The 27,053-nt window shown below is 46.9% G+C and overlaps 1 long non-coding RNA gene across 1 annotated transcript in view; it reads right to left on the reverse strand.

The window, feature by feature from the left end:
- Window positions 1–4,579: 4,579 nt before the first annotated feature.
- LOC135904911 (uncharacterized) overlaps window positions 4,580–27,053 on the reverse strand; it is a 55,792-nt gene continuing 33,318 nt past the window's right edge. Inside the window, exons 4-5 of the long non-coding RNA XR_010565252.1 lie at window positions 21,044–21,145; window positions 4,580–4,772 (exon numbers count right to left, since the gene is read on the reverse strand). This is a non-coding gene — a long non-coding RNA (uncharacterized lncRNA). The remainder of the gene's footprint in view (window positions 4,773–21,043; window positions 21,146–27,053) is intronic.

The raw sequence follows: 27,053 nt of genomic DNA on the forward strand, positions 1-27,053 counted from the left end.
GGCTGGTGAACAAGCAATTGGCAACTACGGCGTCGATTCTAGGAACGCTAGAGGAGAGATGCTGGTAGGATTCGCGGAAAAGAATAAGGTACGAATAATGAGCACCTTTTTCAGGCAGCGTAGTAACAGAAAGTGGACCTGGAAAAGCCCTAATGTTGAAATAAGAAATGATATAGACCTCCTAGTTTCTGCAGATCCCAGCGTAGTGCAGTATGTAGAAGTGTTAAGAAAGGTAAAGTGCAGTGATTCTACACTAGTGAGGTCTAGAATTCACCTCAATTTGATGAGAGAAAGAGTAAAATTGGCCAGGAGGAAACAGGCGAACCTAACCATAGTAAGAGTGAAAGCAGACCATTTCAATCTGGTACTTGCAAACAAATATGCAGCCTTAGAACAGAGAGATGAAGATGACATAGAAGTAATGAATGAAACCTTAACTAGGCTTGCTTCAAAAGCAGCAATTGAAGTGGGAGGCAAGGCACCAAGGCAACCACAAGGCAAGCTCGCCCACGTAACAAAGGACCTAATAAAGAAGCGACAAAGCATGAAAGTGTCCAACCAAAGAGATCAGATAGAATTCGCGAAACTGTTAAAAATGATAAACAAGGAGAAAGTGGGGAACATTCAACATTACAATGCCAGAAAGAATGAGGAAGCAGTAAAACATGCAGCCAAAATGAAATCGTTGAGAAGAAAACTTGGCATAGGACAAGCTAAGATGTATGCAATGAAAGACAAGTAGGGTGATATCATCAGTAATTTAGAAGATATATTAAAAGCAGCGGTAGAATTCTATACTGCACAGTGCCCAGAGCAGTCACGCTACATTCATTCAACGTAGTGATGAACAGTACACAGAGACTCCTTCTGTAGCTAGCGATGAAGTTAGTAGGGCCTTGCAAGACATGCCCAAGGAAAAGTGGCAGGAGAAGATGGAATAGCAGTCGAGTTAATCAAAGATAGAGAAGATATCGGGCTTGAATAGCTCGTGGCCCTTCATACGCAATGTCTCACGACTTGAAGTGTTCCAGGGAACTGGAAGAATGCCAGCACTGTACTTATCTAAAGAAAGAGACTATAAAGGGAGAAATTATAGGCCCATTCGCTTACATTTAATATTGTATGAAATATTTCCCAAGATAATTTCCAATAGAGTAAGGGCAACATTTCAGTCGACCAAGAGAACAGGCTGGCTTTAGGAAGGGATACTCTACTATGGATAACATCCACGTCATCAACCAGATAATCGAGAAATCTGGAGAGTACAAGCAACCTCTCTATATTGCTTTCACAGGTTAGGAAAACTCATTTGATTTAGTAAAGGTACCAGCAGTCATAGAGGCATCACATAATCAAGGAGCACAGGAGGCATGCGCGAATATTTTGGAAGATATCTGCAAAAATTCCACAGCTGCCATGATTCTGAATAAAAAAGTAGAAAGATACTTATAAGGCAAAGCGTCATGCAAGGAGCCACAATCGCTCCAATACTTTTCACTGAAGGCATGGAAGAAGCATTGAAAATTGGGATAGCTTAGGATTGAGAATCAACCGAGTATATCTCAGCAAACTTCGGGTTGTAGATGACACTGTCCTGCTCAGCGACACTGGGCGCGAATCGCAACAAATGATTGAGGACCTTAACAGAGAAAGTGTAAGAGTGGGGTTGAAGATTATTATGCTGAAGACAAAGGTAATAATTAATAGCCTGGCAAGAGAACAAGGGTTCATGATCGACAGTCAGTCTCTAGAGTCTCTGAAGGAGTACGTTTATTTAGGTCAGTTACTCGCGCGGGACCCTGATTAAAAGACAGAAATTTACAGAAAATGAAAATAGGTTGGGGCTCATGCGGCAGATATTGCAAGGTCGGGACTGGGAGCTTACCAGTATCATTGAAAAGAAAGGTGTACAATCACTGCAATAGTACAGTGCCATCATATGGGACAGAAACTTGGAGTTTGACAAAGAAGCTCGAAAACAAGTTAAGGCTTACGCAAAAAGCGATAGTACGAAAAATGTTAGGCGCCATGCTGACAGGAAGAGAGCGGTGTGTATCAGAGAGCAAACGGGGATAGCCGACATTATTTGGCATTAAGAGAAAGAAGTGGAGTTGGGAAGGCCATATATATATATATATATATATATATATATATATATATATATATATATATATATATATATATATATATATATATATATATATATATATATATATATATATAGAGAGAGAGAGAGAGAGAGAGAGAGAGAGAGAGAAACAAGAAGAAAAGGGGTTAACAACATTCGGCAACATTGATACCTTCAGGTACCATGTGTGGATTTATGGACCAGGTGCCTTCACCCAAAAAGATCACGTTCTCGTGAAGCCTGCGGCAGAATGTATGTTCTTCATCTGCCGCCAAGGTCTGTGTGTGACGGGGATGGCTAACACTGCCAGGGTTCTACTAGGAAACATAAATACCCATGAAAGTGGATGGGGAAACGGCACCGCGGTAGCTCAATTGGTGGAGCACTGCACGCGAAAGGCGAAGGTTGTGGGATCGTTCCCCACCTGCGGCTGGTTGTTTTGTCATCCGCTTTCATTTCCATTAATTTATATTTTCTTTATTTCATTTATAAAACACAAGTAATTTCCCATACGTTGTCCTTTGTGTTAGTGTTTGTTGGCTTCGGACCACATCGGGGAAGTTAGCTGTGGTTAAATTTAAATTGGATGAGATAATGAAGGAAAGGGTAATGAAAGCGGGCGTGAAGATAACTTGGCGCCTTGTGCGAGCGGGACCTGCAACCTCCGTATTACGCGGGCGTTGCACGACCACTTGTGCTACCAGGACGGCTAATAATCCGTCCACTGAAGTGGGTGTTCATGTTTACTAGACCTCCTCCGGGGAGGGTTAGTTAGCGCCACTCAAAGTAATGGTCGGCGGATGGGGAAAATTCTTTTTAAAAGCGAAGCTTCCTTTGCCTCTTCCTTCGACTTTCCCACTGCTGCTGCGGCTGCTGTTATCCGGAACACACCGCTATGCCGGCCACGTCAGGACGTAGTTGAGACGCACGCCACTGACGGCGGCCGCGTGGGGACGTGGTGAAGAGGTGGCCATGCCACAAAAACATAAAGGGCATGTGCTGTCAGTGTTTTGTTTCATGACATTTGTTTATGAGCTGTCATTCTCAAAATTTCGAGGAATAACTTTGTCAACAATGAAAGACAAGGTATGCGCCACATGGAGGAACTGGGCTGTTGTGGTTCAGAATTATCATGCGTCGAGTAACGCCCGCGGCGTCGAAGCCGGATTGTCTACGACACGGGCCTCTTAACGCTATCGCGTTAGTACATAACAGGAGTGTGGCACAAAGGAAAGACGATCAGAGAAGCTCATGCAAAGATTAAAGCCACGTCGCGTGTACACAATGCCCTATGGACGCCTAACTAGGCATCACCCCTCACAAGTGCTGTGCAGGAGCTGCCCGTGCGTGTCTCCGTGCTCACCCGCAACAACAACGGCAGTAAAGGAAGGAGGTGGGGAGGATGTTAGCGAGGGAATAGAGAGAGAGAGAGAGGATGCAGTTTTGTGAGCTACAGAGCTACAACAGAGAATGGCGCCTTAGCGTGCACCTAGCGCCGACAAGACGAAGGCTCGCATAAAGCGTTGAGCGGAGCAAGAACAAAAAGCACGAACGGAGCAGGCAAGGTAACATTTCACATCCCGAAACGACTAGCGTATGCCGTCATTATATCACCGCCAAAGAACGTCAATGAACGCAAACAGCAAGCATTCGCTTATATAGATTCTCACAGTGCGTGGGATCTGCGTATTTTTTACCCGATGGTGCCACTTAACGAGTGAACTTAGGAGAAAAGGCACGTGGATCAAAAACTCTCGTATGCCACCTAATGATATCAAGGCTGCCATATTTGAGACCCTTGCTATGAATGAACAATGAAAGGAAGGAAACCGAAATACTTGATTTTTGTTAACCATGACCATAAACAGAAAGTGGATGACAACATAACTATCTGAAGGTGTTCATTTAAAACCTTTTCTTTTGTGAGCAACTCGTTGCTTCACAAAATGCTGAAAGAAATCCTGATAGTTGGGGCTGTGATCATCATCATCATCAGCCTGGTTACGCCCACTGCAGGGCAAAGACCTCTCCCATACTTCTCCAACAACCCCGGTCATGTACTAATTGTGGCCATGCCGTCCCTGCAAACTTCTTAATCTCATCCGCCCACCTTACTTTCTGCCGCCCCCTGCTACGCTTCCCTTCCCTTGGGATCCAGTCCGTAACCCTTAATGACCATCGGTTATCCTCCCTCCTCATTACATGTCCTGCCCATGCCCATTTCTTTTTCTTGATTCTGGGCTGTGATCACATAAGCTTAAAATGGGAAAATGTATGTTCTAGCAAGTGCCTCTTTATATATAACCTTCGCTTGACTGCAGTGGCGTAACTGACGTATCAAGACGTGTACAGGCTTTATTTCATTGCGTGGATCACTGTTGCTTGTATAAGAATGCGTTGCAATGTTTAACCTCCCATTACCGCAGTTTTATGACTCAGAAATAGAGTAAATGAGAATACTAGTAAAAACAGAACTTTATTGCTTGCTTAAACATTCAGCAGGCCTTTAGAAATTCCATCGCACCATGCACAGTCGCCGCCACGACAAGGTTGATGACTGAGGTGAAGACGCTTCTTCTAGATCATAAATGTTGTCGAGTACAATTTTTTTGTGTACTTGAGAAACTCTGCTTTGGCGCAACCACTGTAAAATGAAGTAAACGGACATTGTCTTATAAATGTAAAAAATGGCAGTTTCGCTTAAAAGGCAAAGAATTCAGAGCGACCGTAAAGTGTTAAAAAAATTACGGGGCTTTCGTCACACCTCATCATCGCGATGAGGAAAGGACGCAAGAAAAGCAGTCAAACTCATGATAAACACCCAAGCTACATTTATGCAAACTACAAAAACCAAACTACAACGGCACAGAAGATTAGGGCACATGAGATGACACACATACTAGGCTTGACGGACAAATGTTGCCGTGAGTACGAGCAACAACCAGCTTACAACAACTCATGGTACGTTGGACAGGAGATGAGAGGTTGCCGAAATGAGGAGCAATGACGTCACGACGTAAAACTCGCCACGATGTGAGACGGCGAGGAAAAGATTGCTCTTGACGAACCGGGGGTGACCGTACACCAGGCAGCCTGCATCTGAGCCGCAGTGCACGTCGCAGGAATGGTCAGCCTGCCGAGCGGACAGCTTGCGTGCGAGCCGCAGAGCTCCACGCATGTGCGGCCATTAACGAGGCCCTGAACGGTGTTCCGCTGAACCGCTGACCAAGGGGACGTTTTGCTTGCAATCTGCAATGCTCGCGCCGAGGGGCTGCACAGCAGGCTAAGCCACGCTTCCAGCTGCATTACCATGGCTGGCAGTGCTCGCGCTGGCGTATGCCTTGCCCGAGGGAAACCGTCGGGCGGACGCTTTACGGACAGCCACGTTCCCTTGGAGCCTTGCTGACCTTGATCTCCAACGTCCGACACATCGGCCTGCTGTCTTCTCTCCACCGCTGACTAGGCCCGTGTCTGGCCGCAAAGTATTTCACCACGCGCTCGCCATACGTGGCCCAATCATGGCACAACGCATCATCGGAATGACACAGGGCTGTCACTGATTTGGTGGGATCACGCGCTTGCGTTGTCCAATGGCGAAAGAACCCGTGCGTACTTTGACGTCGTCAGTATCATATTCTTTCATTCATCACACAAGGTGTAGCGTTGCGTATGAACTGTTCAAATAGGGTGCGACACGTTCGCCAACGGAGAACGCAAGGCATCTGCAGCCGGGAAGAAGGAACAATCACAAATGGCAGATTGACATTCCGATAGCGGTTATGGTTCATGGTCATGGTTGATATACAGTGATATGTCGAGCAGCTTGTGCTGACAGGCTTTTAGTCCTGGGGCTGGTGGCTAACAGTCGTCTTGTGGATGATATTGGGCACACAGAGAACATCATCGAAAAGGCTAATCAAAAAGCTCTTCTCACAGTCGCTTAAAAGGATACATGAAGCTCCATGACGCAAAAGAACCGCTTCCAGGAAAAAGATCAAAACATCTGCTGCGGATCTCGAAGGTAGGGCGGCTGTTTCAGCGGACCGGGTCAAGTGGTCTATGGCTGTGTCTCTCTATTACTTACTACCAACTGATATGGGTAGCGGTCCATGTAGGTCAATACCAACAACTGCGAAAGAAGCTTGGGGGCACAGGACAGGCTGGAGTTAGCCATCCTAAGGTTAGTACAGTCCTTTGCGCCACTCGTAGAGCGCGCAAGAAGCCGTGTATTTGTCGACGTTGGTGCAAACATATGCCAAGAGAAGGAACTGTGGATACGGCGATAAGTTTTATTGACCCTGAAGTGACCAGCCTCAGGATCGTCCTGAAAAGTGTCTGTTATGTAGGCCCAAAGAAATTGCGGAACGACAGGAACTCAATGGTACCCTTCTGGGTAATGCACGTGAGGATTTAATATCGAATTTTCTATCTCGAAGCTTTTAAACTGCAGGCGGAGCCGGGAGTTACGAGGGAAAAGAGCAGCGAAGACGTTCCACAATGTAGTGGCAGTAGGAGTTACTTCGTTGGCAAAATGCATACGTTGGTAAGATGCAAATGGCGAGAAAGAAGTCACTCGAGGTCCGTGAGCTAAAGAACTAAGGCTTGCTAACGGTAACTCGTAAAGAGGCAGTGTTTGAAGATGGGGGTAGCGGCATTCTAATCTTTTTGCAGACTTGTAGGTGACGTCGAAGTTTCACTGTTGTAGGCGAAGGATCCGACCACCTAGACGTCCAGATAAATTCTTTATCGTCGACAACCAACACCAATCGTGGTGGCAAGTAATGATCGTGAAGTAGCGGCCGTGCATTTAAGAGGGAAGTGCTTGGACGAACGAAACAACGGTGACGCGCTCTTGCTCGGTTTGCCTTTGACGCTGTCAGCGTGAATTGCCTTTGACCACGCGTTATTCAGAGCTTTCCTCAAGTCGCAAAAGAACAGCGCCGATACCTCGGCAGCTATCGTCAGTATCTTGAAGAGTGGGCACGGTGTAGTCGAAATGACAAGGCACAGGTTCGTACGTGAGAAAGCGCTTGAGGGCACGATTGAGGGCGTCAAACGCACATTGGCATTTGTTCAGCTATGCACTGGGAGCTTCAGAAAGTAAGAGCATAGAGAAAGAAATTCAACAAGAGCGGACACTCCCATAGAGCTCAGCGGCCGAATTGACTGTAGCGCACCAAGCGGATAGGATTAACACCTTCCGGTTTCGGTTTTGGGCGCGGGCGTGTTGAACGCCAGCTGGTACACGCCAGGCCGGCTCGGCTGATGGGCGCGGCATTTTTTTCTCTTCTAATGCTTGACCATGTGCGGCCCTGGCACGGAATCGCTTTATTTTTAGTAAAAATGATTGTGAACGATCTTTACAGGCTTCAACCAAATTTGCGCCACACGCAATTTCAAAAATTAAACGCAATACTTCTTCTGAAATGAGTAAATGTTTATTTAGCTCTTTATAAATGACCATTCCGGGCTTTTTGTGCATTCATCCAATGTTGTGGCACCAGTTAAGTAGCAGTAGTTGCTGCACGAAGTTCAAACTCCAACTACTTTTTGAATTTGGCCTAATTAAATAATTGGTCAGAATTAAATAATCTACTTCCCAAATATTATATTTAGAGGAAAAGTCTCAATGAGAAAATTGTAGAATGACATAATCTCATGATACAGCTTTATGTTCCTGAATACGCGCTACATAAAAACGTTTTTCCGAGCGTGAAAGAGGTCCGCAAATACATGTAGAGTGCATGGAGCGGCCAGTCGCGCGGCAATATTGCGTGTATTTGCGGGCTTCTTTCACACTGAAAAAAAACAGTTTTATGTAGCGCGTATTAAGCAACATAAAACTGTATCAAGAGTTTTTCAAGTTGCTCTACAATTTTCTCGTAGATGAAAATTGTCAAACTACTATATTTGGAAAATAATAATTTAATTATGAGTAAGTATGTAATTCGGCGGAAAGAGAAACATAACATGAGTATCTCCAAGTGACAGAAAACATTACCTTTGTTTTGTCGAGCTACGTGGCATTAGCACATATTTATTATCTGGCTAAAGTTAGCTGCGACACCCTCTATATAACAGCGAGGCAAGACACTGAAAGTGTTGATGTATGGTTGAAGAAAGAAATTATGCAGACACTACACTGGAGTTGTCTAAGTATGCATAAACATTGAGCCTCTTGCTCATCTCCACGCACAAGATGCGGCATATGTTTTTTTACCGGGACTGACGAAGCAGTAGATGGTTCACTAATGTATGCTTTATTCGCCTTGTGATTGCCTTTGGCTCTTGATCCGACCAATATAAATCACTATCAGCCCTTATCGGTCGTTATCAACCTTATCGTACTTGATCCGACCCTCGTCAACACTTATCAACACTTATAGGTCATTATCATTACATATCATCATCATCAACAGCAGCATGGCTACGCCCACTGCAGGGCAAAGGCCTCTCCCATACTTCTCTAACTACCCCGGTCATGTGCTAATTGTGGCCATGTTGTCCCTGCAAACTTCTTAACCTTATCCGCCCACCTAAATTTCTGCCCCCCCCCCCCTGCTACGCTTCCCTTCTCTTGGAATCCAGTCCGTAACCCTTAATGACCATCGGTTAACTTCCCTCCTCATTGCATGTTCTGCCCATGCCCTTTTCTTTTTCTTAATTTTACCTAAGATGTCATTATCTCGCGTTTGTTCTCTCACCCAATCTGCTCTTTCCTTATCCCTTAACCTTGCACCCATCATTCTTCTTTCCATAGCTCGTTGCGTCGTCCTCAATTTAAGTAGAACCCTTTTTCGTAAGCCTCCATGTTTCTGCCCTGTACGTGAGTACTGGTAAGACACAGCTGTTATTATACACTTTTGTTTTGCGGGATAATGACAGCCTGCTGTTAATTATCTAAGAATGCCTGGCAAACGCACCCCAGCCTATTCTTATTCTTCTGATTATTTCAGTCTCATGATCCGGATTCGCGGTCACTACCTTTCCTAAGTAGATATATTCCCTTACCACTTCCAGTGCCTCGCTACCTATCGTAAACTGCTGTTCTCTTCCGAGACTATTAAACATTACTTTAGTTTTCTGTAGAAAAATTTTTAGACCCACCCTTCTGCTTTGCCTTTCCAGGTCCGTGAGCATACATTGCAATTAGTCCCATGAGTTACTAAGCAAGGATATCATCAGCGAATCGCAAGTTACTAAGGTATTCTCCATTCACTCTTATATATCCCCAATTGTTCCCAATGCAGGTATCCGAATACCTCCTGTAAACACGCTGTGAATAGCATTGGAGAGATCATATCTCCTTGCCTGACGCCTTTCTTTATTAAGATTTTGTTGCTTTCTTTTTGGAGGACTACGGTGGCTGTGGAGCGGCAACAGATATCTTTCAGTATTTTTACATAGGGCTCCTCTACACCCTGATTCCGTAATGCCTGCATGACTTCTGAAGTTTCAACTGAATCAAACTCTTTCTCGTAATCAATGAAATCTAGATATAAGGGTTGGTTATATTCGGGACATTTTTTAATCATGTGATTGATAGTGTGAATATGGTCTATCGTTGAATAGCCTTTACGAAATCCTGCCTGGTCCCTTGGTTGACAGAAGTTTAAGGTGTTTCTGATTCTATTTGCCATTACCTTAATAAATACTTTGTAGGCAATGGACAGTAAGCTGATCGGTCTACAATTTGTCAAGTCTATGGCGTCCCCTTTCTAATGGATTAAGATTATGTTGGCGTTCTTCCAAGATTCCGGTACGCTCGAGGTCATGAGGCATTGTGTATACAGGGTGGCAAGTTTTTCTAGAACAGTCTGCCTCTCATCCTTGAACAAATCTGCTGTTACTTGATCCTCCCCAACTGCCTTCCCTCTTTGCATAACTCTCAAGGCTTTCTTTACTTCTTCTGGCGTTACTTGTGGTGTATCAAGTTCCTCTAGACTGTTCCCTCTTCCGTTGTCATCGTGGGTGCCACTGGTACTGTATAAATCTCTGTAGAGCTCCTCAGCCACTTGAACTGTCTTATCCATACTAGTAATGATATCCGTTTTTTTCTCTTAACGGATAAGCCTGATTCTTGACTATTCATAGTTTCCCATTCACTGTTTTTAGGCTACCTCCGTTTCTGAGAGCATGTTAAATTCTATCCATAATATACTTCGTCATGTCAGTTGTCTTGCGCTTGTTGATTAACTTGGAAAGTTCTGGCAGTTCTGTTCTAGCTGTAGGGTTAGAGGATTTCATACATTAGCGTTTCTTAATGAGATCTTTCGTCTCCTACTGGTATCCTGTCTAGGATACCAGTATCCTTTCGTCTACTGGTATCCTGTCTAACGAAGATGCCACTGACTTCTATTGCACATTCCTTTATGATCTGTTGGTATCAGTAGAGATACCAGCAGTCATAGATAAATTATGTAATCAAGGAGTACAGACCACTTACGCAAATATCTTAGAAAATATTGTTACGGAAGGATGAAAGAAGAGAGAGAGGAAGAAGATTGGCGAGGCGCTGGCTACTGCGTGTTGTAAGTGATCAGCCATTTTAACCCCGTTGACTCTGCTGGTATATACATTGTAAATACAGTCTGATACTCACAACATTCCCGTGGGATATTGGTGGGAGGTGCGGGGTGCCACGGCTGGAAACGGAGCTCCGCAGTGGACTTCGCATCGCCGTCCTCACCGTGAATCACGGTGAGCACTCGGCATCAACGTCGTTGCAGCCTCCAACGTCACCATCGCCCGCTACGTCACGGCCCCCTTCGGTTGTGGCTTTGCAACCCAAGGATCCCTGAACTTTCTGCGGGACTGATGGCACCAACGCTGAGGAGTGGGTAGCTATGTACGAACGTGTGAGTGGAATCAGCAGATGGGACCCAACGCTTATGCTAGCTAACCTGTAGTTCTACCTAAGAGGGACGGCAAAGGTGTGGTTTGAAAAAAACATGAAGAGAGCGGACCTGCTGGGACGAATGCAAAGAGAAGTTAACAGACTCGTTTGGCAAACCAGTGGGCCGCACTATTGCTGCAAACAGGAACTGGCCTCTGATGCCCAATCCCCCACAGAGTTCTATGTTTCGTATATCCAGGACGTTCTGGCGCTTTGTCGTAAAGCCGATCACGACATGACAGATGCTCAGAAAGTAGGGAATGTGCTCAACGGGATTCCTGACAACACCTTTAATCTGCTCATGTGCAAAAGCTGCTCTACACTTGATACTATCATCAAAGTGTGCCGGCAATTCGAGCAGGCCAAAAGCCGACTTGTCCTGTACCCATTCACCAGATTTCCCAATACTGCCGCAACGTCGACGTGTGAAGATCAGCCCACACAGCAGCATGCGTCGCCATCAGAGAACGTGGTGCGAAATGTTAGACGTGAACTGGACGCGATGGTATCCGTAGCTTTCTGTTCGCGTAGCCTTGATGCTACACCCTTTCTAGTTCTCCTCGTGCAAGCTATCGTTCGACTGAGTGGAGAACCGCAGACGACCAGTCAATATGTTTCACCTGTCGCCGCGTTGGTCATGTCGCCAGATACTGTCACAACTCGTGGCCCTCAACCCCTCGCACGCAGACCAACTTGGCCGTTCTAACGGAATTGCCTGCGATGTTTCACCCACCATCGAGTCTAACAGTCCTGACAACTCTGCTAGGCACACGTGATATAGTAGCTCAGCATCGCCGCGCGGACACCAGTCTCGCTCACTGCAAACACGTCACCCCTCTTCCCTTTCGCTGCAGCCACGTTACCTTTCGACCCCTGTGGCTTATTCCGCACCCTTTCGGAAAACTAAGAAATGCAGCCTTCGGAGGTGGTGCTGCATTGCCTACTGCTGCAGCAAATCCTCTGTCTGTGCGCACAAAGAGAAGTGTAATTGAGGTTAAAATACACGCCTTACCTGTCCAAGCACTCGTCGACACTGGAGCCCATGTCTCTGTGATGAGTGCTAGCCTACGTAGACGTTTAAAGTTCCCTACCCCAGCAGCTGCCCGAGTGCTTCGTGTGGCCGACGGTGGCATACTTGGAATGTGTACTGCGCGCATATGTATAGCCAGCCGCGCTACTTGTGATCTCTTTGCTGTGACCGACAACTGGCCTCGCGACATTATCCTTGGATTTGACTTTTTATTCCATCATTCCGCTCTCATCGACTGCGTAACCGCCGTTCTTCAGTTGGAACTGCCTCAACTCGCCCATACTCCGAGCACCGCTCCACCCCACTTGTGTTCACTTCAAGATGTGCGTCTGTCACCTGAGGCAGTCACTTAGGTCGGTTTGGCCGCACAGCCACAGATTGCCGACGCTAAATGTGTCCTTCGACTCATCATCGACGGGCTTTTGAACCGGATCGTTGCTCTTCCGCATACGCTTGTGATGAATACTAATGCTTCTGGATTTCAGCCTCTGCCCTCAAGTGCTTCCAGCCGGCATGTTCTTGGCCAGCGTTTCCAATACTTACGAATTTGACATTGAAAATATGAATGCCGAGAGAGGTTTTTTACCACCAATTGCAGCTCACAGCTCTTGTTCTCTAACGGATGATTTGTCGAAGATGATTGTGCCTGACCTCATCTCTGCAGAAGCCACGGACATATGTCTCCTGCTCGAATCGTACCTTGACATCTTTGAGTTCGGCGACAAGCCTTTAGGACAAACGTCTGATGTTCACTACCGTTACAGCACTGGAGACACGAATCCTATTCGTCGGCGTCCCTATCATGTACCGCATCCTGAACGTAGAGTCATCCAATCAGAAGTGGACAAAGTGCTCCGCGAATGGGTCATCGAACGACCAGCCAGTCCTTGGGCTTCACCTGTCGTCCTTGCGAAAAAAACAAAGATGGTACCTGGTGTTTTTGCGCTGATTGTCGACATTTAAACAAGATCACCCGTAAAGACGTCTACCCACAGCCACGTTTCGATGATGCCTTTGACTGCTTACACTGAGCTAAATACACTTCGGTAATCAATCTTCCATTTTACTGCTAGCAGATTTCAGTTGATGCAATGGACCGCGAGAAGACGGCTTTCATCACGCCGGGGTGGCTTATATCAGTTCAAAGTCATGCACTTAGGCAAATGCAATGCTCCTGCGGCATTTGAATGTATGATGGATTCTCGTCTGCGAGGCTACAAATGGACCACCTGTCTCTGTTACTTTGACGGCGTTTTTGTTTTTTCCCCAACGTTCGGCAGCCACCTTACCCGACTTGCTGCCATTCTTGGTAGTCTTACGAAAAGCCGGCTGCCAACTGAACTCCACGAAGTGTCAATTCGGTACCCGTCAGATTACCGTGTTGGGTCACCTCGCTGACGCATCCGGTGTCCAACCAGGTCCGGAAAATGTTCGCGCCATACGCAGTTTCTTTGTACCATGTTAAGCTTCTGACGTGTGCTGCTTCGTCGGCCTGTGTTCTTAGTTTCGCCTTTTTGTTAAAAACATCGCCGATCTTGCTCGGGCTTTAACAGATCTTCTAAAGAAAAACACGCCGTTCTCATGGGGCCCTGAGCAAGCTCACGCGTTCGCCGCTCTCATCGGGTTTCTGACCACCCCTCCCATACTTGCCCACTTTGATCCATCTGCACTGACTGAAGTCCACACTGATGCTAGCGGCGACGGCATCGGCGCTGTACTCGCCCAACGGCAGAATGCTACCGAGTGCGTGATAGCTTACGCCAGCCGCCTGCTGTCACCTGCTGAGAGAAATTACTCCATCATCGAGTGAGAGTGCTTGGCTGTAGTTTGGGCTGTCGCCAAGTTCCGGCCATATTTGTACGGCCGCACGTTTTCGACCGTTACATACCACCACGCCCTGTGCTGTCTGTCTGTCCTCCGGGACCCCACAGGACGGCTTGGTCTCTGGGCTTTGCGGCTCCAGGCATTTTTATTTGTTGTCGACTATCAGTCTGGACGTCTGCACAAGGACGCTGAATGCCTCTCGCGTCAACCCGTGGATCCTCCCGATCCTGTTGCTTATGATCTGGTGGCCTGCGTGATGGCTTTGACTGACATGACCGACATGCGCGCTGAATAACAATGCGACCCATCCTTACAGTCCATCATCGCCGGAGTGCAATCTTGCAGCACCGACGGCACGTGCCGCATGACAGCATCCACTACCTCGGCAATATCAACCCTGACGGCCCTGAGTTGCTCCTTGTCCTTCCTCGTCATCTGCGATCCGTCATTCTCGAACAACTTCACGATGCACCAACGGCGGGACACCTTGGAGTTTTTCGCACATGCGACCGTTTACGACGCCGCTTCTCCTGACCGGGTCTCTACCACTCTGTGCATCGTTTTTTCGCAACTTGCGAATTGTGTCAGTGCCAGAAGAAACCTGCCCTGCCACTTGTCCGCCGACTCCATCCAATTCAAGTTCCCTCTGATCCGTTCTTTCGCGTGGGCCTTGACTTGCTTGACCCTTTTCCGACAACAACCAGTGGGAATAAGCGAATCGCTGTCGCTACTGCTTACGCGACACGCTACGCGATAACAAAGGCGTTGTTGACAAGTTGCGCCACTGACGTCCCTGACTTTCTCCTTCACGACGTCATTATTCAGCCCTGTGCACCTCGACACTTACTTACAGACCGCGGACGTTAGTTCTTGTCTCGATTTGTCGCCGACTTCCTCCGCTCTTGTGCCACTGAGCATAAGCTGTCCACCGCCTACCACCCACAAACGAACAGTCTTAAGGAACGTCTCAACCGAACACTCATAGAGATGCTGTAGATGTACGTCTCCAACGATCACCGCGACCGGGACGCCACGGTGGTCGACGTGACATTCGCGTATAACTCGTCCCGACATGACACCGCAGGATATTACCCTTTTATCTTTTCTATGGTTGCAACCCCACTTTGGCCTATGACATCATCCGACCTTCTGTCGTCCGCGTTGCCACTGAGTACGCTCGTGAAGTCATCGATCACGCTCACATGGCGCCTCAAGTCGCCGGATTTTGCTTATTAGCCTCGCAGCCCGTGCAAAATCAGCGTTATGGCCAGTGCCATCGCAATGTTCAGCTAGCCCCAGGTGCTTGGGTGCTGCTATGGTCACCATGTCATCGGGTCGGCTTCTCCCAGAAGCCTCTCCTTCGCTACAGATGGCTTTATGAAATCCTACGTCAAGTTAACGACGTCAATTACGAGATCGAGCCGTTACAGTTTCATCTATCCTCATGTCCGCCGCCTGTTGAAGTCATGCACGTTTCGTGGCTGAAGCCATACTTCGCTCGCAGTTCTTCGCCTGCCATGCGCCGAGATGGCGCTTCACCACCCGAGGGTCCTGTTACGGAAGGATGAAAGAACAGAGATAGGAAGAAGATGGGCGAGACGCTAGGACTGCTACGTGTTGTTACTAGTCAGCCATTTTAACCCCATCGACTCTGCACATTGTAAATGGTGTCTTATACTCCCAACATCCGCAAAACAATATCTGCAGAGATTCCATAGCTGCCTTAATTCTGCACAAGTAGGAAAATACCTATAAAGAAAGGGATCAGACAAGGAGTCACAATCTCTCCAATGCTGTTGGCTGTGTGCCTGGAAGAAGTATTCAGGCTATTAAACTGGGAAGGCTTAGGAGCAAGGATCGACGGTTTCGGTTTGTCGATGACATTGTTCTGTTCAGAAATACTGCAGACGAGTTACAAGAAATGATTGAGGACCTTAACCGAGTGTGCAAGAGTGGGGTGGAAGATCAATATGCAGAATGCAAAGATAATGATCAATAGCCGGGCTAGAGAACAAAAGTTCACGAGCGTATAAGCCCCCACTTTAAAGATTCCCGATGCAGGGGTATCAACCTCGGTGATGAAAATTATCACAGAGCCTAGAATGAGATCAGTGGCGTAGCTACTACTCCGGATGATGGATGACCTAGACAATAGCCGAGCGGCGCTGCGAATGACGTCATCGGCACAGCTGGCGCGGTGCCAACTCGCACACGCGGCACCGCGTGGAGCGAGTGCCTCCACCGCGCGACATAACTCGGCGCTCGCAAATGCACGTGATAAATTAATATAAATTATTAGATAAAGATTAAAATAACAATTCGATACGCAACGGCGGCAGAAATGAGGGAAAGTACGCTAGCGTGGAATACGGGTTCACTTCGTGGAACGAGAGGCGTTTTTTCCAACGTCGAGATGCATAGGGGTTTGGCTCAGATTGGAGAGTACACCAATAGCACGGTTGCGGGCTTCGCTGCGTACTTCGCCAGGAAGCTGGCTTATAGCACGTTTTATTGCACAGATGACCAGTTCGTGTCAGGAAGTTGTCTGATGTTAAATTGTAGGCCACAACACAGTATAACAGTATCAGCTGAGGTAGGATCGTGTGAAAACAAGTTCACAATCGTCTTTTTCATTATGTCTGCGTTCTTAGGTAATTCGGAATTGAGCCTCCCCTCTGAGACGTCTTGTATTGGCGTTCCCTCACAGCTGCGGTGAAGTTCGTATGTAGCTGAACCTTTACGAATTTTACAAGCAGGCGAATGGTGGAGAATGTCTTAGTATCGAGTTCTTTTATCTTCCGGCGGCATTCCAGGAGTCTTGCTTGCAGTAGTTTTCTCTCAGCTAGCCGCGTTACTTGATGATTGAAGGCCCTGGGCACCGGCGTCTTCAACCGTAGTGATCTCGGAGTCAAGTTCTCGGGCTCGCAGATTAGATTGAAGGTGACACGGCGCTTGAATGTGCTAAACTTGTACGTTAGCCACACGAAAAAGAGTATCTAGACGGCGGTGCCTTGCTTAAGAACACTCTTGTAATAAACGTAGTCAAGCATTCGGCGGAAATCTGTCTCGCCAGGAAATATGTTACAATAAAGTGCAGTTACCGACAGCGTGAAAAAAGATACGTGAGGATGACCTTCTGGAACCCCTAGGGGTTCCTGGTTTACATGAGGCGGGCAAGGCGCCGTCGTTTATTTGCGTTTCTGTTCCTGTCATTATTTAGCTATTTTTTTGGAGGAAAGGATACCTTCCATGTTTGGTGCGTCAAAGCATCATCGATGAAGTTGATACATACCTACAGATGCGGCTGCCTTCATTTCGTTTTCGTTTTAGCAAGTGCCTAATTTTTTTCTTTTTTTGTACTCATAGAGAATAAAAATATCAACGTGTAAGGGTGCCGTAGTCAATCTGTGGACTATTTAAGATTTTAATTTTTCTTATTCTCTTCTAAAGATCGCAGCCGCGATGTCATGTTGATGCATATCCGTTGCCGTGATCACAAGTATGACATATTTAGTCTGATGTTTAATGAGCTGAAAGAAGAAATACACATTGGTTCCTAGTGTGTATTTATAGTCTCATTCTTCAGAATGGGAGCCTTCGTCAGTTTGGACGACGGTTGCAATTGAGTCGTTGAGGGCTGGGACGAGGTCGGGTCTGTTGTGAGAGTGTCCCACATTTCTTTAATATCCGCCAACAGTCCATCACGAATCGCGTGGTGGAGCTGCATTCTTGATAGGTTGCACTTAATCATGCCCCTTGTATTCTCAACGGCAATCATATCTGTCCATAAAAGCGGAAAATCTGCTGTAATGACCCCAGGATCTTCTAGAAACTTTTCTAGATGCTTTCGTATAGCGGGAGTAATCAGTCATGCCTATGAACATATGGTGACTTCGTCGGTGCTCAAATACTCGATGTGGCGCTATAAAAATGAGAGGTGTAAGAGATCCCTTGAAAATAAAAAGACAAAAACAAATAACGCTACAGAAAGTGCAGAAGGCGATTTGGCATAGAGGATCAACCCATACAGTTTCGTATAATCATTGGAGAGAACTGTAGCTCTAGTGTCTATGAGAGTTGCAAGAAGGGCACAGCCAGCATGGGAATGATGGGTAGCACAAGGATTTGCCTGAACTTCGTCCTTGTGGCTTTAAAAAGCTTCGTGACTTTGCAAATTTATCACTTTGATGAAAGTACAATACTGTTGACATACATGCGTAGCATGTCTGCGAGGTTAAAACGGACGTTTGCGCGAGTTGGTAAGCCATTTTATACAGAACAGCGCGTATTTTGAAAGGGACAAGGAGGGAGACAGGACACGAACAAACGCTGACTTACAGCTAAAGTTTACTGCTTGGAACGAGGAACATATAACAGCTCCAAACGACCAGAAAACAAACAAAAAAACATTCATGGATTCACAGTCAATCATACATGCCGCACTCAACAAGGGAGATAACTGTAATCATCTTATCTCCTCCGTCTTTGGCAGTCCGCACATGCGCGGACTGCTCGAAGGGCGCACATGTGGTCGAAGTCCGCAAGAACAGGAGGCGTTTACAGGTGTTAGCGTCGTTCGCTAAACGCTACTTTCTCATTTTCACCACACATAAAGGGACGTTATCTCGTGTCAGGCGTGTCAACGGCGCAGCAGTACATGAAAAATTTGCAATAAAGCGTCAGTAATAGGCGCACTGCCCTAAGAAGCGCCTCTCTGCCTTCTTGTCGGATTGTGTGGGGAACTTTGCCACAGCATCTATTTTAAGCTGGATCATGTCGTACACCCTCGTGAGTGACGACGTGGCCGAGGAAGCACAGTTCACTGAAACCAAAATGATATTTCTCGGGCTTTAACGTCAGGCCTACCGAGCGTATGGCTTGGAGAACAGTGAGTAACCGACTTAGGTGCTCTTCAAATGTAGCTGAGAACAACATGACGTCGTCTAGATAGACCAAGCATGTTTGCCATTTCAGGCTTGAAAGTAAGGTGTCCATTAGACGCTCAAAAATGGCAGGCGCTGAGTACAAACCGAAATGAAGGACCTTAAATTCGTAAAGGCCGTCGGGAGTCGCGAAGGCACTTTTCTTTCGATCTCTCCATCGAGGTTGATCTGCCAATGCCCGCTTCGTATGTCCATTGATGAAAAAAAATGGCAGTGGCTCAGCTCGGCTATGCAAGGATATATGTAGCGAAAGCTAAGGTTAAGCTAAGTTATGGTTTGCCTTGGTTAATCTTGATTGCAAGTTCAGGTTAGTCTGGTTGTCTAGCTATAATGCGGCATTTAGCCAGTCGTTCGGCGCGCTGTTCGTTTTTTCCCTGGGTGATTGCTTTCCTCTTCATCTTGTTCCGATGTCGATTTCAGGCTTATTCCTGTTTATCAGAAATGTTGCAGTCCATACTGCTGCCTCTAGTGTGGTTGCGGCGCACGCGAGCTCTCCTTTTCAATCCTCCGACATGTTATCAAGCATGCGACGCAGCTGGCAAAGCGAGCGAGGCGAGCGCAACGACGAAGAACGCTATGTGACGTCGTGTCAAATGCGGACGGCGGAAAGGGGCAGCGCTGCGCAGCAGCGGAACACCTGTGGCTCGATGCTGCTAGTAGCGCATGCGCAGTAGTGACTAGGGAGCAAGAGAGAGTGAAATACTTGCGGCGAGGCGTGCGTTGTGACGTCAAGTACCTCCTCGGAGCACCGCCACGGTGAAATCGCAAGTTCGCGGACAGTAAAGCTTTCGCTTTAATAACGTGCATGCCGTAGCCTGTCCAGCGAATCATCGATGCGTAGCAGCGGATAGACGCCTTTCTTCGTTAGCTGGTTTAATTTGCGGTAGTCGATGCAGAATCGCAAACTGTCGTCTTTCTTTTTGACCAAGGCCACGTGTGACGCCCAAGGGCTTCTATTATTATCGAAATTGTCTGACGGCAGTATTCGAACAAAGAACCTATGGCACAGAACCTTTGCTACAAAATCCAGATTTTGAAACAGTTACGCCACGGACGCACGGACAAGCAGAACCGCTGCAACTATAAGGGATTACGCGTGCCTGTATTGCCTTCATTATTGCAGGCTTGTATTACGTGCATCATTGTACCTTCTGTATTAAAAAGTATCAATTCTTTTGAAATGTAGTGCAGTTTGGCCCCGATAAAACGTAACAGTCAAAGCCACAAGCACGCCTGAATCCCCAAGCATGAAGACCAGACAAATTCATGCACTACGTATATTTTACATGGTGGCTGAACGATTGCAGCGTCATAGTTCGCTCTAGTAATTCAGGAAACTTCACGGGACAGCCTAGCCGAGAATACTCGGGCCGGCTTGCGATTTGTGCTCGTGTGCGTGCACTCGACACTTTTCTTATTCCGCTGAGTCCTACGCGCTTATAGGCTCGGGCTTTGGTACTCGCGTGATCTTATTTAAGAATTGCAAGGGTGCAGATTGCGTCACAGGTTGGTACAAAATGCTGCCTTCCGATCTGTGACAACTATTTCAACATTGTAAATGTAGTTCACGAGTCGTTTTCGTCGCATGTCATAACACATAGATGCCACATAAATAATTTGCACTATTTGTCGTCAAACCTGGCTATAAGACCAATAATACCATGGTTAATTAACTGAAACACGGCTTCCAGTGAAAGTGACATTAAACGAGAGGTCATTTCTGGTTGCATTAAGGATTTCGGTCGATGTTTAAAAAATAATAACACTATAGAAGAGCTGAGAATGACTTGCACATGCATACACATGTAAAAACACACACATTCACACATATCAACGTGCGCTGGCATTTGAACTCTGTTGTTTCGGCTTGCCAACAGAGAAATAATGGAGAAATGAGCGTATGCATGCCTATTTTCTCTGAAAAAAAAGAAAAGGGTACCCTTCTAGAAGGAAACACACCATGGCTGTTTAGTGGATAAGGTGTTGCGCAGACAAGCACGAGGTCGCGGGATCAAACCCTGGCCGCGGCAGCCGCATCTTGATGTGGGCGAAATACAAAAGCGACCGTGCCCTTTGCATAGGGGAACTGTTAAAGTTATCCTGGTTGTCAAAATTATTCTGGAGCCTCCAAGTATGGCGTACCTCATAATAAATGCGTGCTTTTGGCACGTAAAACCCCAGAATTTATTAATTAATTCATTCTTGAAGAAACTTGCACTTACCACAATTGCAATCACAGTATGCCCGTCTAGGAGCGCACGCAATATAAATCAAATTGGCGCACTCTCTACCCCACGAATAATAACAAGGTCTTGTCCTCGGGGCTGAAACATTTAGGCAAGGAAGAACATTAGTTTCTATGTGGCGTAAAAAGTGCAATGATCAAATTTTTATTGGAAATGAATGATGGAATCTTGTTTGCCGACTTTTACTTGCAAGCAAAAATGATGACAGCTGTGACACGCGACGTAAAAAGTGCATTAAATAATGTTTCAGATCTATCGCTGTGAAATTATTCTGTCGGATATTTCTGTTCGCCCAAGGTCCTCAGAATGATTACATACTTTCCAACTACGCCGTTTATTATCGCACGTCTAGTTAGAGCTTCGTTGTCGTCCCCTAGAAACATTTGTAAGGCCCTTATGATAAGGGTGTTACCCGTGTGACAAGCAAAAACCTTTAATGATGTAAACATTTTTAGAGTGTGCGATACGCTGAAAATAGACTAATTTCAGAGTGATTGAGTTAAAAAGTACTTGCATCTTTCATTCCAACAATTTGGTATTCTTCCGAAATCTGAAAATATTATCGCGTTCGGGGCAACGGTATTTGAACGCCTGAGCTGCCATTTGCGAATACTTCTGTGAGTTTATTTTATGGATCAATATTTGGATACTTCATCAGATTGTCGATCCTAATCGAAACTGTTTCATTAACGCCAAATTTGCTGTCCATATATAGCCCATACTTTTTTCTCTGGAGTCGATCTAAAATTATTCCATCTGCAAGTTATTTCAAGAATTGCTCCCTTACGCTCTTTCACTTTTTCTTTCAGGTTTCCTGCCCCCCCCCCCCCGAACATTTGGCTTCTAGGATGATTCCCCGTATTCGGTGATCGCCATGGTAGAAGGGGCATGCAAGCAAGGCCTAGCTATAGGGCAACGCAAAGCAATCTTATGAAAAGAAAATGGTTCATCGCTTTTTCAGATAATTTGGCCGTAACATGAAAATGAAACGTCTATTTTAAGAAGCAGACGCAGTTTTCTTGCACGTTTACAAACGCAACTCCCTAAACGCTTACAGTCTTTTATTAACTACAGTTTCGATCGAAGGAAGCAGCAATGGCCGCTGTAGCAAGCGGGCGAGGGCTGTGATGCAGCGCAGCGTAAACAGCACCCCGCCGGGAATCAGGAATCGTAGGTATATCCAACGTGATGGTGAGGGCGTATTGGCGAAATGGCATCGTTAATGCACGGGCGGCATCGCGCACGTACACGTACACATGCTCAAATGTAAATATACACGCGTTCGGCGAGCGTGCTTATCGAGTGGTAACTCGGCTAAAGACGAGCTTGCCGTCAAAAGTGAGTGACATTGTGGAGGCAGGCGCGCCGTTAGTGGAGCGGAAAAGCTTCCTACCGGCTCCCACCGTTCCGATGGTGACTCCCCCATCCCCTCCTTTGTGTCATCCTGCCCTTCTCCGAACGCACCCCTTTCAGCTTCTCCCGCCACATATTGACTTCTTTGCATCCCCTTCAAAACGGAGTGGGGATAAATAGTTATCTGACCTGTTAAAGTTATTCAGTTACTCTATGCATGCTGAGCACATCACTCTGCGTGTGTTTGCTTATTTGTTCTTTTCCTTAAAATCTTTACAGTTACCTATGCCTGGTAACGGATCCGGTCGCATTGCCACGCTTACTTATCCTTTCCAATAACCGTCTTTCACTGGCTAACAAATGTTAAAAGTTATCGCTCAGGGCAAGATGCGACTTTCTGTATCAGAAGTTTCTCGAGTGTTTTCACTGGTTCTATCTCTTGCCTCTGCTGTCGCAGAGCCTTGCGTAATGAGATCATGGGTGATGCGCGAATGGTGCTGCACATTCTAAAGTTTATGCGAGCGCCGGTGATCACTTGTAAATAGCCGAAGCGTCTGATCCCCAGAGCAGATGTTTCACGACCGACGCGTGTGCTCGTGAATATCATTATACCTGAGCCTAACTTGTTTCTGTGGGCAAAGGAAGCTAGTTTCGTGACTCGCCGTTGTGTGACGGTGTGAGTCTTCACCGTTACAACGGGAAATTTTCGCCGTTCATGTACTGGACGCGTTCGTCAAGCCATGAGCCATGCCCGAAATGCAAAAACAACGCCGACATCACCCGGAACCGTCGAGCCGGCCTCCGGCTACAAAACTTGACCCCGAAGCAGCGCCTTCTTTCGGAGCACACCAGAAAGACCAAGGCCAAGTCAGCAGCAACGATCACGGACCAGCTTCACGTGGTGCCATCGTACTTTCATGAAACTGTCCATACAGCCACTAACTTTCCATGGATCAACGCTTGTCGGGCTCAACAGCTGGCGTGAAACTTGCTAAAGGGTAGTGATGTTCAAGAACTCGAGATACGAAAGAAAGTTGTGCAACGTACACTTCTCATTGGAAAGCGCCACTAGGACGTGGTTTCAGAATGGAGAGTCCACACTCACAGCGTGGGACCTGATTCAAAGCAGGTTCCTGTGGAGCTTCATGGTAGCTACAGCGCGACAGAAGTGGGCAAAAAGTAGTATATAAGGGGACACAATACGGCGCTGACTATCAACTTCTTGTTAGTAAATGCCGCATTCTGTCCCCTTATATTCTTTTGGTCCGCGTCTGTTGCGCTGCAGCTACCACGAAGCTTCACCAACTCGCCCAATTTTCCATCTTCTTGGATCCTGTAGACTTTCACGAGCATCTTCCGCAAGGAAAAGGCAGAAGGTCTGCTAGGAGTTCATGTGGAACTACCTAATGAGAACCTCCCAATCCTCGCGTAGAAAATTACTAGCCGCTTTCGACATGCCTACCCTTAAACGTGGGAAGACCAGAAAGTTCGGTTCCTGATGTGTCTCGTGGAACAAGGCTTCTTCGCAAGATTAATTCGCAACCCACCGAAAACCACCGCGGAATTTCCATCGGAATCTACAACCATTAAGAAAAGGCTGGAAATGCGCACCAGGCAGTACAGCCGCCGCACGTTGACTTCAGACTACCGCGCATGTTCAAGAAATAGGCGCCGGTGATTTGCAAGGTCATGAGAGAGATCGTGTGCGAGAAGCTGCAGAAGTTTTGCCTAAGGCCACAGCTCCAGGTGGCCTTGACCGCTAACATCGTATGGAAAGAACTTCAGCGGTCATTAGATGTTCGGGATGTGCAGCCTCAATCGCTCCATCCCCAGGTTGAAACGATTACCTGTACCGCTGCTCACGCCATTCCGTTCTCCCTGCGCGCCCGTGTGAGAGCGCCGTAACTCCGTCGACAGCCTCTGTGGCCTCCAGCGCTAGCCCTCACCCCTGCCAGCCAGCGCAATGTCTCAAGGAAGACGGATGTTTGGTGCTTCCTCAACCACTACTTATTATTCTATCACTTCGCATAAGCAGGCCACGTCTACCGCCGATGCCCATACCGCGAGATGAGACTACGAGGTTTTGACGTCAGCGCACCGGGTCCACTGCAAAGCGAACGGCTTTGTGTGTTCACCGAATACACCCCAGCCATTCAATGGCCACCTCGACGACTATCCCATTCGCTGTCGCCAGGACGCCACCTGTCGCGATAGCGCCAGCAGTACACTGGCCCAACCTATGGCTGGTCTGTCAGTCCAGCTACGTCAATACACCCCCAAGGGAGTTAAGCGGATGTTTGCCCCGTGTCAAAACCACCGCAAATCCTATCCAGACGTCAACGCGCCGTGGACAACTAATAAAAGCGCTCACCGCACCATTACCTGGATACCTGAGTAAAGAATGAAAGGGAGTGAACTCCGACAACGTATTGAGACGCGCAGTTATTTGAACGATGGCCACATGTCACCACCGCACCTCCTATCCAGACGACAACGCAGCGTGGACTAGGTGGTTGAAGGGTGCTTATACCACCATTACCTGGAAACCCGAGAGAAGGGTGACAGGAAGGGAACCACGACAACGAATGGATAGGCGCAGTTAATTGGACGAGTTAACTCACCACCCATCCCTCGGCAGTTGTCCAGCCGTGAAGACAGCGTGTAAACCGGGTGCTGCAGGGTTGCACGAAAGGCCCTCAGCCCGCCTTTCACTTGCAGCCGGAGCGAAGAAGAAAGCCAGGAGGGGCAACGACGAACAAACTAGGTGTCGCCTGCTGATTTCTTTCCCCAAATTCCAAAACTAGTTTCTTCGGAGGCGGAGTTACTGCGGGTTATGGCGAGCATGGGCGTGGTATGGCCACGGAGTCGACGATGGTGATTTGGTGCTGGGCAGTCTTCAGATTCCCTAGTGGACTCGCTTAGGGGAGACGCCAGATTAAAAGAAGAGACTTTTCGAGAGTGAGGACATAGAGTTCTTATGTGAATGCAGACGTTTAACTTGCTCCTGCATGGAATGGGCTTCCGTACCGGAGCCGTATAACTAAGCTAAATGAACCATTTTCCCTTCATTTTTTACAGCCTGACATAGTAGTCGACGGGCTTAGTGGATTCCATGCCCAGAATGCCACCTTAAGCGCAGCAGTCCTTATTCGGAAAACCAAAAGGGGCAACCGCTAGATGAGTGGTTGCTGTTTGTCGGCATGCCGACGATCCTCCGTCGACGATGGCATGAGTAGAGGCGTAAATCCTAGAGCTTACGCGCGCAACAGAGATTACGCTGGAAGGCTCATTGAGCTATGTGTAAAAAACCGACGCGACCGACCTACAGAGCAAGACTTTGGAAGATCATCGCCTGTTTTCGTCACTATTGTGTTTCCCGAGTGTAAGTTGTACCTGTGGGCACATATTCACCGAATAAAAAGAGTTAGTTTTGTGACCCGCCTTTGTACCACGGTGTGGTTGTTGAAGTAAGGACAGCGTGACACTATAAATAATCTCTTCCCTGTTTTTAGAGCGCAGCTTTCTTTGCGAACCCTGCCGTACTGTCCTGACAGTGGCTGCTAGTTGGCTGGGTGCTGCGGCTATCTTGCCCAAGAGCTCGCCCCCGCACAGTACTACAATGTTAACTGCTCCTATATGCGTTAATGCTGTTGACCTTGTTTTATACGAATTTACTGAGTGAAAAAACACCTCATTTCTAAATATTTTGATCGCAACATATACCCTGATTCTCACCAAAAGGGCAATTTCTTTATTAAGCAAACGTTTCGAACCTTTCCGTATCTAATTTCTTAACCCTTAGGTAGGCACGAAACAGCGAAGTATCGTCATTGAGAATGCCAGACTATTTCTGTGATGATGATTATGTGACATGCGAACATAGGACAGATATCGCTGGAGCTCGATAGAGAACACTTTCGTATTAAAAAGTATGAAATATATGCAGAGGGTGAATTTGGAGGCAAGAAAATAATACGATCGACAACTTTACGCAGTACACAATTATTGATGCAGAAAAATGGACATGAAGACTCTCCTGTGGCTAAAGTTCAGTACAGATACACCGAAATAGATTATGCTTTGGGCAAATATTCTGAAGACTTTTTTCAGTCTTTTGCAAATCGACTGTAGGTTAGTAAGAAATGCATTCGCTTTAATCGTCTTCAGCCTACCTACGAGTTACCACGATTTTAAGACAAGCTTGCCATGATAACACGAATCTACTAAGAACATCAAACCTTAATATGTATTGAAGCACCGAGTGACTTCGCGCACAAATACTAATGACATTGTAGTCCGGTGTTCGACGGAAGCTGAATTCACGAATGGAAATATTTGAATTAGGATATACACTCACCAACTAGAGCGATTCGTATTTTATTTCTTTGGGCAGCGACTTTGTTATCAAACGTGTAGATAGACGTGTATCAATGACGATTGCAGATATAAAACACCAGTCGTTGTAATGCCCCCCCCCCCCTCCCTTTCTGTGGGGCCGGGATAAGGCATCCAGGACACTGTTCTGTCGCGGTGTTATTTTCGCGTAACATCGGCATCACTCAAAATTGCAGACTCGCTAATTAATACCCGTGTCACACGGGCACGCATGAATTCCTTTAAGATGAAGGAGCGC

The sequence above is a fragment of the Dermacentor albipictus genome, chromosome 3 (assembly GCF_038994185.2).
Source record: "Dermacentor albipictus isolate Rhodes 1998 colony chromosome 3, USDA_Dalb.pri_finalv2, whole genome shotgun sequence".
In the NCBI taxonomy this organism is placed as follows: domain Eukaryota; kingdom Metazoa; phylum Arthropoda; class Arachnida; order Ixodida; family Ixodidae; genus Dermacentor; species Dermacentor albipictus.